Raw genomic sequence first — 12,717 nt, 5'->3', positions numbered from 1 at the left:
AGGGCTTTCGAAAATAACCACAACCAGACGGGTGCATGCATTTTGCTATTTCTCGTTGATGAAGACCAGTTACGAGATTGCGGCAATAGTCAGCAACAGACTAAACTGGAAATACGAGATGTTTCTGCCCGGTTTCGAACCGGGGACTTTTCGCGTGTTAGGCGAATGTGATAACCACTACACTACAGAAACAGCTGGCAATCAACGGACGTGTACAATGTGCAACCTCACTGTGTTGCTGCAGATTCGCATGGTGAGGCTGAGAGGCTAGGCCACTTATTACAAGTCGACTGCTGTTTCTTTCAAAAACAGATGTTTCAACATATAAAACCACGAGATGTAGAAATTAGATCGAACTTAACATGATCTGCGTTAAGTTCACAGGGACGTGACCCAACTAATCCACAGAGCCAAAGTGGAGAATTGAACTGACTGGAGAGCTGCATCTTAACGCTGACCTCCCGGACCTCGGCCTCCTGAAATGTTCCAAAGAAGCTCAACAAACACTCGAGGAACAGCAGCGCATCTTTCCACTGGGCTCAATACAGCTTTCACACTCATAGTGTGTGCAACCGTCTCACACTGTAAATGCTGCCCCCATTCTGTGTGTACTACCATCGCAGATTTGGGTTTGAATCTTGTTTCCACTTCGTCTTTGTATCCGGGCGGTAGTTGCTGAGAGCTGGCACAGACACAGCGGCTGGAATGGCCTCATACTGTGGTGTAATTATTCTCTCATTCGATGCTCACCTCACTCTGTGGCCAGGGAACCCTAGGCCTTTTCTCATTTAATCTCTCCTGACTTGCACCCTGTCAGAGCGCTTTCCTGTTATTCTGTTTCCTCCCACCGGGATTTGACTTGGTTAAAACGTCCGACATTTCTAACCCGTCCCGGTTTTAATGAAAAGTGATGGTGAAAGACGAGCTGTGTTGTCCTGTCGACAAATCCCGCCTGACTCGCTGAGTTGTTCCAGTATCTTCCGCAGATGTCGGATCAACTTTCGATACGAGAATTGAAGACGTTCTGCTCACTTTGCTCTGCATCAAGAATCAGCTGTCCCACCCAGTGAGTTAAAGCGCACGCCAAAAGTTCGAATTTCGAGCCAGCCAGGAGTCGAACCTGGAATCTCCTGATTCGTAGTCAGACGCGTTATCCATTGCGCCACTGGCCCAGCCGGGTGAATGCATTTTGCTATTCCTTGTTGAGCCTCTGTGGCGCATTCGGCGGGATTCATTCACATTGGGTTTCCTTTGAGAAGCTGAGCTCACACAGCAGGGAACCAATACGTTCCCGAGACAATCAAGACATTTTCTAAAAGCTTGTCTATGTGTGGATATTCACTTACTTCTATTGACTTATTCCAGTAGATTCAGGCAGCTCTCTGTATGTTTCATTTTATTCAGTTCAACAACATCAGACTGTGTAACCTCTCTTCCCCCTCCACCATCTGCTTCTTCCCCCTCCACCATCTGTATCCATCATCTTATTTTAATTCCTTGCATTGATATGTTTTACCCTCAGCATTGCCCCCCTCCCCCAGCCCATACCATCCTACTTGAGCAATCTGATCCCTGTCGCCAATTGTTCGCTGACACACTGCTTACTTTCTGCGATTAACACATTCTGATCTCTTGAGGCGCCACTATCAGCACCTTTGTTAGCCTCATTTACATTCCCTTTTTCTTTCTGTCCGAGACATTTTCGTCATTTTCCACCTATTGCTGACCACTCTATCGAGGCCCAATAGGGCACGCCAACCCCGCCCCATCCACATTAGTCTGAATCTGACCCCATTTCCAGTTCTCCAGCTTTGACAAAGAGTCACCCAGGCCCGGAACGACCGCTGCCATTTCGCTCCACAGAGGCTGTCAGTCCTGCTGAGATTGTCCAGTATGTTCTGTTTTTGTTTCAGAATGAAGCATCCGCAGTAAGTTGCATTTGTCGTTCAATTAGACATGTTTGAGATGGTGAATAAGTATGTTTATCTGCATTTGTAAATGCATGAAATTCTGTTGTGGATGAACTAGCTCCGAATATCCAAAATAGGAAGGTCCTTTTCTTCTCATTGCCTGTCGAAAATTCAGTGCTTGTTACTTAATGTGGAATTTATTTCAGTGGCTCATGAGAGACTAAACCTCATAATCCTCGAACATACGAGATGGGGGAACAAAAGTACTTTGTGCAAACATTCCTCACACAACATGAGAAGCACTTGATGTTTCTACCCGGTATGGCCCCGGGTACCTTTCGCATGTTAGGGGAATGTGCTAACCACTACACTACAGAAACCGCTGGCGGTGCAGTAATCAATGGACTTGTGCAATGTTCAACCTCGCTGTGTTGCTGCAGCTTCTCATGGTTCGTCTGAGAGGCCATGTCACTTATTACAAGAAGACAGCCGTTTCTTTAAAACCGATGTCTCAACTTATAAAACAATCAGGAATCGAACTTTACAGAACTGAAGATAAGTTATGTTTTGCTTGAAGGGAAGTTAAATTGAGAAGGCAGGGCTTTCGAAAATAACCACAACCAGACGGGTGCATGCATTTTGCTATTTCTCGTTGATGAAGACCAGTTACGAGATTGCGGCAACAGTCAGCAACAGACTAAACTGGAAATACGAGATGTTTCTGCCCGGTTTCGAACCGGGGACCTTTCGCGTGTTAAGCGAATGTGATAACCACTACACTACAGAAACAGCTGGCAGTCAACGGACCTGTACAATGTGCAACCTCACTGTGTTGCTGCAGATTCGCATGGTAAGGCTGAGAGGCTAGGCCACTTATTACAAGTCGACTGCTGTTTCTTTCAAAAACAGATGTTTCAACATATAAAACCACGAGATGTAGAAATTAGATCGAACTTAACATGATCTGCGTTAACTTCACAGGGACGTGACCCATCTAATCTACAGAGCCAAAGTGGAGAATTGAACTGACTGGAGAGCTGCATCTTAACGCTGACCTTCCGGACCTCGGCCTCCTGAAATATTCCAAAGAAGCTCAACAAACACTCGAGGAACAGCAGCGCATCTTTCCACTGGGCTCAATACAGCTTTCACACTCATAGTGTGTGCAACCGTCTCACACTGTAAATGCTGCCCCCATTCTGTGTGTACTACCATCGCAGATTTGGGTTTGAATCTTGTTTCCACTTCGTCTTTGTATCCGGGCGGTAGTTGCTGAGAGCTGGCACAGACACAGCGGCTGGAATGGCCTCATACTGTGGTGTAATTATTCTCTCATTCGATGCTCACCTCACTCTGTGGCCAGGGAACCCTAGGCCTTTTCTCATTTAATCTCTCCTGACTTGCACCCTGTCAGAGCGCTTTCCTGTTATTCTGTTTGCTCCCACCAGGATTTGACTTGGTTAAAACGTCCGACATTTCTAACCCGTCCCGGTTTTAATGAAAAGTGATGGTGAAAGACGAGCTGTGTTGTCCTGTCGACGAATGCCGCCTGACTCGCTGAGTTGTTCCAGTATCTTCCGCAGATGTCGGATCAACTTTCGATACGAGAATTGAAGACGTTCTGCTCACTTTGCTCTGCATCAAGAATCAGCTGTACCACCCAGTGAGTTAAAGCGCACGCCAAAAGTTCGAATTTCGAGCCAGCCAGGAGTCGAACCTGGAATCTCCTGATTCGTAGTCAGACGCGTTATCCATTGCGCCACTAGCCCAGCCGGGTGAATGCATTTTGCTATTCCTTGTTGAGCCTCTGTGGCGCATTCGGCGGGATTCATTCACATTGGGTTTCCTTTGAGAAGCTGAGCTCACACAGCAGGGAACCAATACGTTCCCGAGACAATCAAGACATTTTCTAAAAGCTTGTCTATGTGTGGATATTCACTTACTTCTATTGACTTATTCCAGTAGATTCAGGCAGCTCTCTGTATGTTTCATTTTATTCAGTTCAACAACATCAGACTGTGTAACCTCTCTTCCCCCTCCACCATCTGCTTCTTCCCCCTCCACCATCTGTATCCATCAGCTTATTTTAATTCCTTGCATTGATATGTTTTACCCTCAGCATTGCCCCCCTCCCCCAGCCCATACCATCCTACTTGAGCAATCTGATCCCTGTCGCCAATTGTTCGCTGACACACTGCTTACTTTCTGCGATTAACACATTCTGATCTCTTGAGGCGCCACTATCAGCACCTTGATTAGCCTCATTTACATTCCCTTTTTCTTTCTGTCCGAGACATTTTCGTCATTTTCCACCTATTGCTGACCACTCTATCGAGGCCCAATAGGGCACGCCAACCCCGCCCCATCCACATTAGTCTGAATCTGACCCCATTTCCAGTTCTCCAGCTTTGACAAAGAGTCACCCAGGCCCGGAACGACCGCTGCCATCTCGCTCCACAGAGGCTGTCAGTCCTGCTGAGATTGTCCAGTATGTTCCGTTTTTGTTTCAGAATGAAGCATCCGCAGTAAGTTGCATTTGTCGTTCATTTAGACATGTTTGAGATGGTGAATAAGTATGTTTATCTGCATTTGTAAATGCATGAAATTCTGTTGTGGATGAACTAGCTCCGAATATCCAAAATAGGAAGGTCCTTTTCTTCTCATTGCCTGTCGAAAATTCAGTGCTTGTTACTTAATGTGGAATTTATTTCAGTGGCTCATGAGAGACTAAACCTCATAATCCTCGAACATACGAGATGGGGGAACAAAAGTACTTTGTGCAAACATTCCTCACACAACATGAGAAGCACTTGATGTTTCTACCCGGTATGGCCCCGGGGACCTTTCGCATGTTAGGGGAATGTGCTAACCACTACACTACAGAAACCGCTGGCGGTGCAGTAATCAATGGACTTGTGCAATGTTCAACCTCGCTGTGTTGCTGCAGCTTCTCATGGTTCGTCGGAGAGGCCATGTCACTTATTACAAGAAGACAGCCGTTTCTTTAAAACCGATGTCTCAACTTATAAAACAATCAGGAATCGAACTTTACAGAACTGAAGATAAGTTATGTTTTGCTTGAAGGGAAGTTAAATTGAGAAGGCAGGGCTTTCGAAAATAACCACAACCAGACGGGTGCATGCATTTTGCTATTTCTCGTTGATGAAGACCAGTTACGAGATTGCGGCAATAGTCAGCAACAGACTAAACTGGAAATACGAGATGTTTCTGCCCGGTTTCGAACCGGGGACCTTTCGCGTGTTAAGCGAATGTGATAACCACTACACTACAGAAACAGCTGGCAATCAACGGACGTGTACAATGTGCAACCTCACTGTGTTGCTGCAGATTCGCATGGTAAGGCTGAGAGGCTAGGCCACTTATTACAAGTCGACTGCTGTTTCTTTCAAAAACAGATGTTTCAACATATAAAACCACGAGATGTAGAAATTAGATCGAACTTAACATGATCTGCGTTAACTTCACAGGGACGTGACCCATCTAATCTACAGAGCCAAAGTGGAGAATTGAACTGACTGGAGAGCTGCATCTTAACGCTGACCTTCCGGACCTCGGCCTCCTGAAATGTTCCAAAGAAGCTCAACAAACACTCGAGGAACAGCAGCGCATCTTTCCACTGGGCTCAATACAGCTTTCACACTCATAGTGTGTGCAACCGTCTCACACTGTAAATGCTGCCCCCATTCTGTGTGTACTACCATCGCAGATTTGGGTTTGAATCTTGTTTCCACTTCGTCTTTGTATCCGGGCGGTAGTTGCTGAGAGCTGGCACAGACACAGCGGCTGGAATGGCCTCATACTGTGGTGTAATTATTCTCTCATTCGATGCTCACCTCACTCTGTGGCCAGGGAACCCTAGGCCTTTTCTCATTTAATCTCTCCTGACTTGCACCCTGTCAGAGCGCTTTCCTGTTATTCTGTTTGCTCCCACCGGGATTTGACTTGGTTAAAACGTCCGACATTTCTAACCCGTCCCGGTTTTAATGAAAAGTGATGGTGAAAGACGAGCTGTGTTGTCCTGTCGACAAATGCCGCCTGACTCGCTGAGTTGTTCCAGTATCTTCCGCAGATGTCGGATCAACTTTCGATACGAGAATTGAAGACGTTCTGCTCACTTTGCTCTGCATCAAGAATCAGCTGTCCCACCCAGTGAGTTAAAGCGCACGCCAAAAGTTCGAATTTCGAGCCAGCCAGGAGTCGAACCTGGAATCTCCTGATTCGTAGTCAGACGCGTTATCCATTGCGCCACTAGCCCAGCCGGGTGCATGCATTTTGCTATTCCTTGTTGAGCCTCTGTGGCGCATTCGGCGGGATTCATTCACATTGGGTTTCCTTTGAGAAGCTGAGCTCACACAGCAGGGAACCAATACGTTCCCGAGACAATCAAGACATTTTCTAAAAGCTTGTCTATGTGTGGATATTCACTTACTTCTATTGACTTATTCCAGTAGATTCAGGCAGCTCTCTGTATGTTTCATTTTATTCAGTTCAACAACATCAGACTGTGTAACCTCTCTTCCCCCTCCACCATCTGCTTCTTCCCCCTCCACCATCTGTATCCATCATCTTATTTTAATTCCTTGCATTGATATGTTTTACCCTCAGCATTGCCCCCCTCCCCCAGCCCATACCATCCTACTTGAGCAATCTGATCCCTGTCGCCAATTGTTCGCTGACACACTGCTTACTTTCTGCGATTAACACATTCTGATCTCTTGAGGCGCCACTATCAGCACCTTGATTAGCCTCATTTACATTCCCTTTTTCTTTCTGTCCGAGACATTTTCGTCATTTTCCACCTATTGCTGACCACTCTATCGAGGCCCAATAGGGCACGCCAACCCCGCCCCATCCACATTAGTCTGAATCTGACCCCATTTCCAGTTCTCCAGCTTTGACAAAGAGTCACCCAGGCCCGGAACGACCGCTGCCATCTCGCTCCACAGAGGCTGTCAGTCCTGCTGAGATTGTCCAGTATGTTCCGTTTTTGTTTCAGAATGAAGCATCCGCAGTAAGTTGCATTTGTCGTTCATTTAGACATGTTTGAGATGGTGAATAAGTATGTTTATCTGCATTTGTAAATGCATGAAATTCTGTTGTGGATGAACTAGCTCCGAATATCCAAAATAGGAAGGTCCTTTTCTTCTCATTGCCTGTCGAAAATTCAGTGCTTGTTACTTAATGTGGAATTTATTTCAGTGGCTCATGAGAGACTAAACCTCATAATCCTCGAACATACGAGATGGGGGAACAAAAGTACTTTGTGCAAACATTCCTCACACAACATGAGAAGCACTTGATGTTTCTACCTGGTATGGCCCCGGGGACCTTTCGCATGTTAGGGGAATGTGCTAACCACTACACTACAGAAACCGCTGGCGGTGCAGTAATCATTGGACTTGTGCAATGTTCAACCTCACTGTGTTGCTGCAGCTTCTCATGGTTCGTCTGAGAGGCCATGTCCCTTATTACAAGAAGACAGCCGTTTCTTTAAAACCGATGTCTCAACTTATAAAACAATCAGGAATCGAACTTTACAGACCTGAACATAAGTTATGTTTTGCTTGAAGTGGAAGTTAAATTGAGAATGCAGGGCTTTCGTAAATAACCACAACCAGACGGGTGCATGCATTTTGCTATTCCTCGTTGATGAAGACCAGTTACGAGATTGCGGCAATAGTCAGCAACAGACTAAACTGGAAGTTCGAGATGTTTCTGCCCGGTTTCGAACCGGGGACCTTTCGCGTGTAAGGCGAATGTGATAACCACTACACTACAGAAACAGCTGGCAATCAACGGACGTGTACAATGTGCAACCTCACTGTGTTGCTGCAGATTCGCATGGTGAGGCTGAGAGGCTAGGCCACTTATTACAAGACGACTGCTGTTTCTTTCAAAAACAGATGTTTAAACATATAAAACCACGAGATGTAGAAATTAGATCGAACTTAACATGATCTGCGTTAACTTCACAGGGACGTGACCCAACTAATCCACAGAGCCAAAGTGGAGAATTGAACTGACTGGAGAGCTGCATCTTAACGCTGACCTCCCGGACCTCGGCCTCCTGAAATGTTCCAAAGAAGCTCAACAAACACTCGAGGAACAGCAGCGCATCTTTCCACTGGGCTCAATACAGCTTTCACACTCATAGTGTGTGCAACCGTCTCACACTGTAAATGCTGCCCCCATTCTGTGTGTACTACCATCGCAGATTTGGGTTTGAATCTTGTTTCCACTTCGTCTTTGTATCCGGGCGGTAGTTGCTGAGAGCTGGCACAGACACAGCGGCTGGAATGGCCTCATACTGTGGTGTAATTATTCTCTCATTCGATGCTCACCTCACTCTGTGACCAGGGAACCCTAGGCCTTTTCTCATTTAATCTCTCCTGACTTGCACCCTGTCAGAGCGCTTTCCTGTTATTCTGTTTGCTCCCACCGGGATTTGACTTGGTTAAAACGTCCGACATTTCTAACCCGCCCCGGTTTTAATGAAAGGTGATGGTGAAAGACGTGCTTTGTTGTCCTGTCGACAAATGCCGCCTGACTCGCTGAGTTGTTCCAGTATCTTCCGCAGATGTCGGATCAACTTTCGATACGAGAATTGAAGACGTTCTGCTCACTTTGCTCTGCATCAAGAATCAGCTGTCCCACCCAGTGAGTTAAAGCGCACGCCAAAAGTTCGAATGCCGAGCCAGCCAGGAGTCGAACCTAGAATCTCCTGATTCGTAGTCAAACGCGTTATCCATTGCGCCACTGGCCCAGCCGGGTGCATGCATTTTGCTATTCCTTGTTGAGCCTCTGTGGCGCATTCGGCGGGATTCATTCACATTGGGTTTCCTTTGAGAAGCTGAGCTCACACAGCAGGGAACCAATACGTTCCCGAGACAATCAAGACATTTTCTAAAAGCTTGTCTATGTGTGGATATTCACTTACTTCTATTGACTTATTCCAGTAGATTCAGGCAGCTCTCTGTATGTTTCATTTTGTTCAGTTCAACAACATCAGACTGTGTAACCTCTCTTCCCCCTCCACCATCTGCTTCTTCCCCCTCCACCATCTGTATCCATCATCTTATTTTAATTCCTTGCATTGATATGTTTTACCCTCAGCATTGCCCCCCTCCCCCAGCCCATACCATCCTACTTGAGCAATCTGATCCCTGTCGCCAATTGTTCGCTGACACACTGCTTACTTTCTGCGATTAACACATTCTGATCTCTTGAGGCGCCACTATCAGCACCTTGATTAGCCTCATTTACATTCCCTTTTTCTTTCTGTCCGAGACATTTTCGTCATTTTCCACCTATTGCTGACCACTCTATCGAGGCCCAATAGGGCACGCCAACCCCGCCCCATCCACATTAGTCTGAATCTGACCCCATTTCCAGTTCTCCAGCTTTGACAAAGAGTCACCCAGGCCCGGAACGACCGCTGCCATCTCGCTCCACAGAGGCTGTCAGTCCTGCTGAGATTGTCCAGTATGTTCTGTTTTTGTTTCAGAATGAAGCATCCGCAGTAAGTTACATATGTCGTTTATTTAGACATGTTTGAGATGGTGAATAAGTATGTTTATCTGCATTTGTAAATGCATGAAATTCTGTTGTGGATGAACTAGCTCCGAATATCCAAAATAGGAAGGTCCTTTCCTTCTCTTTGCCTGTCGATAATTCAGTGCTTGTGACTTAATGTGGAATTTATTTTAGTGGCTCATGAGAGACTAAACCTCATAATCCTCGAACATACGAGATGGGGGAACAAAAGTACTTTGTGCAAACATTCCTCACACAACATGAGAAGCACTTGATGTTTCTACCCGGTATGGCCCCGGGGACCTTTCGCATGTTCGGGGAATGTGCTAACCACTACACTACAGAAACCGCTGGCGGTGCAGTAATCAATGGACTTATGCAATGTTCAACCTCACTGTGTTGCTGCAGCTTCTCATGGTTCGTCTGAGAGGCCATGTCACTTATGACAAGAAGACAGCCGTTTCTTTAAAACCGATGTCTCAACTTAGAAAACAATCAGGAATCGAAATTTACAGACCTGAAGATAAGTTATGTTTTGCTTGAAGTGGAAGTTAAATTGAGGAGGCAGGGCTTTCGAAAATAACCACAACCATACGGGTGCATGCATTTTGCTATTTTTCGGTGGTGAAGACCAGTTATGAGATTGCGGCAAAAGTCAGCAACAGAACAACCTGGTAGCCCGAGATGTTTCTGCCCGGTTTCGAACCGGGGACCTTTCGCGTGTGAGGCGAATGCGATAACCACTACACTACAGAAACAGCTGGCAATCCACGGACGTGTACAATGTGCAACCTCACTGTGCTGCTGCAGATTCGCATGGTGAGGCTGAGAGGCTAGGCCACTTATTACAAGACGACTGCCTTTTCTCATTTAATCACTCCTGACTTGCACCCTGTCAGAGCGCTTTCCTGTTGTTCTGTTTGCTCCCACCGGGATTTGACTTGGTTAAAACGTCCGACATTTCTAACCCGTCCCGATTTTAATGAAAGGTGATGGTGAAAGACGAGCTTTGTTGTCCTGTCGACAAATCCCGCCTGACTCGCTGAGTTGTTCCAGTATCTTCCGCAGATGTTGGATCAACTTTCGATGGCTATAACAGCGTGCTTCTGTGCCAGTTCCGCGGCTCGTTGGTCTAGGAGTATGATTCTCGCTTTGGGTGTCTCGATTGCGAAACTTGCGGGAGGTCCCGGGTTCAAATCCCGGACGAGCCCTTTGATAACGTTTTCTGTTGGTCAGGCGATATGTTTTCTTCATTTCTATGCCGCTCATTCGGCGGGATTCATTCACATTGGGTTTGCTTTGAGAAGCTGAGCTCACACAGCAGGGAACCAATAGGTTCGCGAGACAATCGCGACATTGTCTAAAAGCTTGTCTATGTGTGGACATTCACTTACCTCTATTGACTTATTCCAGTAGATTCAGGCAGCTCTCTGTATGTTTCATTTTATTCAGTTCAACAACATCAGACTGTGTAATCTCTCTTCTCCCTCCACCATCTGTTTATTTCCATCAAGTTATTTTCATTCCTTCCATTGGTATGTTTTACCCTCAGCATTGCCCCCCTCCCCCCAGCCCATACCATCCTACTTGAGCAATCTGATCCCTGTGGCCAATTGTTCGCTGACACACTGCTTACTTTGTTCTGCTATTAACACATTCTGATCTCTTGAGGCGCCACTATCAGCACCTTTGTTAGCCTTGATTAGCCTCATTTACATTCCCTTTTTCTTTCTGTCCGAGACATTTTCGTCATTTTCCACCTATTGCTGACCACTCTATCGAGGCCCAATCGGGCACGCCAACCCCGCCCCATCCACATTAGTCTGAATCTGACCCCATTTCCAGTTCTCCAGCTTTGACAAAGAGTCACCCAGGCCCGGAACGACCGCTGCCATCTCGCTCCACAGAGGCTGTCAGTCCTGCTGAGATTGTCCAGTATGTTCTGTTTTTGTTTCAGAATGAAGCATCCGCAGTAAGTTGCATTTGTCGTTCATTTAGACATGTTTGAGATGGTGAATAAGTATGTTGATCTGCATTTGTAAATGCATGAAATTCTGTTGTGGATGAACTAGCTCCGAATATCCAAAATAAGAAGGTCCTTTTCTTCTCATTGCCTGTCGAAAATTCAGTGCTTGTGACTTAATGTGGAATTTATTTTAGTGGCTCATGAGAGACTAAACCTCATAATCCTCGAACATACGAGATGGGGGAACAAAAGTACTTTGTGCAAACATTCCTCACACAACATGAGAAGCACTTGATGTTTCTACCTGGTATGGCCCCGGGGACCTTTCGCATGTTAGGGGAATGTGCTAACCACTACACTACAGAAACCGCTGGCGGTGCAGTAATCAATGGACTTGTGCAATGTTCAACCTCACTGTGTTGCTGCAGATTCTCATGGTTCGTCTGAGAGGCCATGTCACTTATTACAAGAAGACAGCCGTTTCTTTAAAACCGATGTCTCAACTTATAAAACAATCAGGAATCGAACTTTACAGACCTGAAGATAAGTTATGTTTTGCTTGAAGTGGAAGTTAAATTGAGAAGGCAGGGCTTTCGTAAATAACCACAACCAGACGGGTGCATGCATTTTGCTATTTCTCGTTGATGAAGACCAGTTACGAGATTGCGGCAATAGTCAGCAACAGACTAAACTGGAAGTTCGAGATGTTTCTGCCCGGTTTCGAACCGGGGACCTATCGCGTGTAAGTCGAATGTGATAACCACTACACTACAGAAACAGCTGGCAATCAACGGACGTGTACAATGTGCAACCTCACTGTGTTGCTGCAGATTCGCATGGTGAGGCTGAGAGGCTAGGCCACTTATTACAAGTCGACTGCTGTTTCTTTCAAAAACAGATGTTTCAACATATAAAACCACGAGATGTAGAAATTAGATCGAACTTAACATGATCTGCGTTAACTTCACAGGGACGTGACCCATCTAATCTACAGAGCCAAAGTGGAGAATTGAACTGACTGGAGAGCTGCATCTTAACGCTGACCTTCCGGACCTCGGCCTCCTGAAATGTTCCAAAGAAGCTCAACAAACACTCGAGGAACAGCAGCGCATCTTTCCACTGGGCTCAATACAGCTTTCACACTCATAGTGTGTGCAACCGTCTCACACTGTAAATGCTGCCCCCATTCTGTGTGTACTACCATCGCAGATTTGGGTTTGAATCTTGTTTCCACTTCGTCTTTGTATCCGGGCGGTAGTTGCTGAGAGCTGGCACAGACACAGCGGC

At 46.2% G+C, this 12,717-nt stretch overlaps 10 non-coding genes across 10 annotated transcripts; all 10 read right to left on the bottom strand.

The window, feature by feature from the left end:
• Window positions 1-119: 119 nt before the first annotated feature.
• Window positions 120-192, bottom strand: trnav-aac (transfer RNA valine (anticodon AAC)). The gene has a single exon. It is a non-coding gene; the product is annotated as a tRNA-Val (tRNA).
• Window positions 193-1,099: 907 nt separating this feature from the next.
• trnar-acg (transfer RNA arginine (anticodon ACG)) lies at window positions 1,100-1,172 on the bottom strand. Its single transcript has one exon. It is a non-coding gene; the product is annotated as a tRNA-Arg (tRNA).
• A 1,454-nt stretch (window positions 1,173-2,626) lies between these two features.
• trnav-aac (transfer RNA valine (anticodon AAC)) lies at window positions 2,627-2,699 on the bottom strand. The gene has a single exon. It is a non-coding gene; the product is annotated as a tRNA-Val (tRNA).
• A 907-nt stretch (window positions 2,700-3,606) lies between these two features.
• On the bottom strand, window positions 3,607-3,679 carry trnar-acg (transfer RNA arginine (anticodon ACG)). The gene has a single exon. It is a non-coding gene; the product is annotated as a tRNA-Arg (tRNA).
• A 1,454-nt stretch (window positions 3,680-5,133) lies between these two features.
• On the bottom strand, window positions 5,134-5,206 carry trnav-aac (transfer RNA valine (anticodon AAC)). Its single transcript has one exon. It is a non-coding gene; the product is annotated as a tRNA-Val (tRNA).
• Window positions 5,207-6,113: 907 nt separating this feature from the next.
• trnar-acg (transfer RNA arginine (anticodon ACG)) lies at window positions 6,114-6,186 on the bottom strand. Its single transcript has one exon. It is a non-coding gene; the product is annotated as a tRNA-Arg (tRNA).
• Window positions 6,187-7,641: 1,455 nt separating this feature from the next.
• On the bottom strand, window positions 7,642-7,714 carry trnav-uac (transfer RNA valine (anticodon UAC)). The gene has a single exon. It is a non-coding gene; the product is annotated as a tRNA-Val (tRNA).
• A 907-nt stretch (window positions 7,715-8,621) lies between these two features.
• Window positions 8,622-8,694, bottom strand: trnar-acg (transfer RNA arginine (anticodon ACG)). The gene has a single exon. It is a non-coding gene; the product is annotated as a tRNA-Arg (tRNA).
• A 1,455-nt stretch (window positions 8,695-10,149) lies between these two features.
• On the bottom strand, window positions 10,150-10,222 carry trnav-cac (transfer RNA valine (anticodon CAC)). Its single transcript has one exon. It is a non-coding gene; the product is annotated as a tRNA-Val (tRNA).
• Window positions 10,223-12,135: 1,913 nt separating this feature from the next.
• On the bottom strand, window positions 12,136-12,208 carry trnav-uac (transfer RNA valine (anticodon UAC)). The gene has a single exon. It is a non-coding gene; the product is annotated as a tRNA-Val (tRNA).
• Window positions 12,209-12,717: the final 509 nt, after the last annotated feature.

This window comes from Scyliorhinus torazame, chromosome 5 (assembly GCF_047496885.1).
Source record: "Scyliorhinus torazame isolate Kashiwa2021f chromosome 5, sScyTor2.1, whole genome shotgun sequence".
In the NCBI taxonomy this organism is placed as follows: domain Eukaryota; kingdom Metazoa; phylum Chordata; class Chondrichthyes; order Carcharhiniformes; family Scyliorhinidae; genus Scyliorhinus; species Scyliorhinus torazame.
This window is presented reverse-complemented; position numbering and strand designations above follow the sequence as displayed.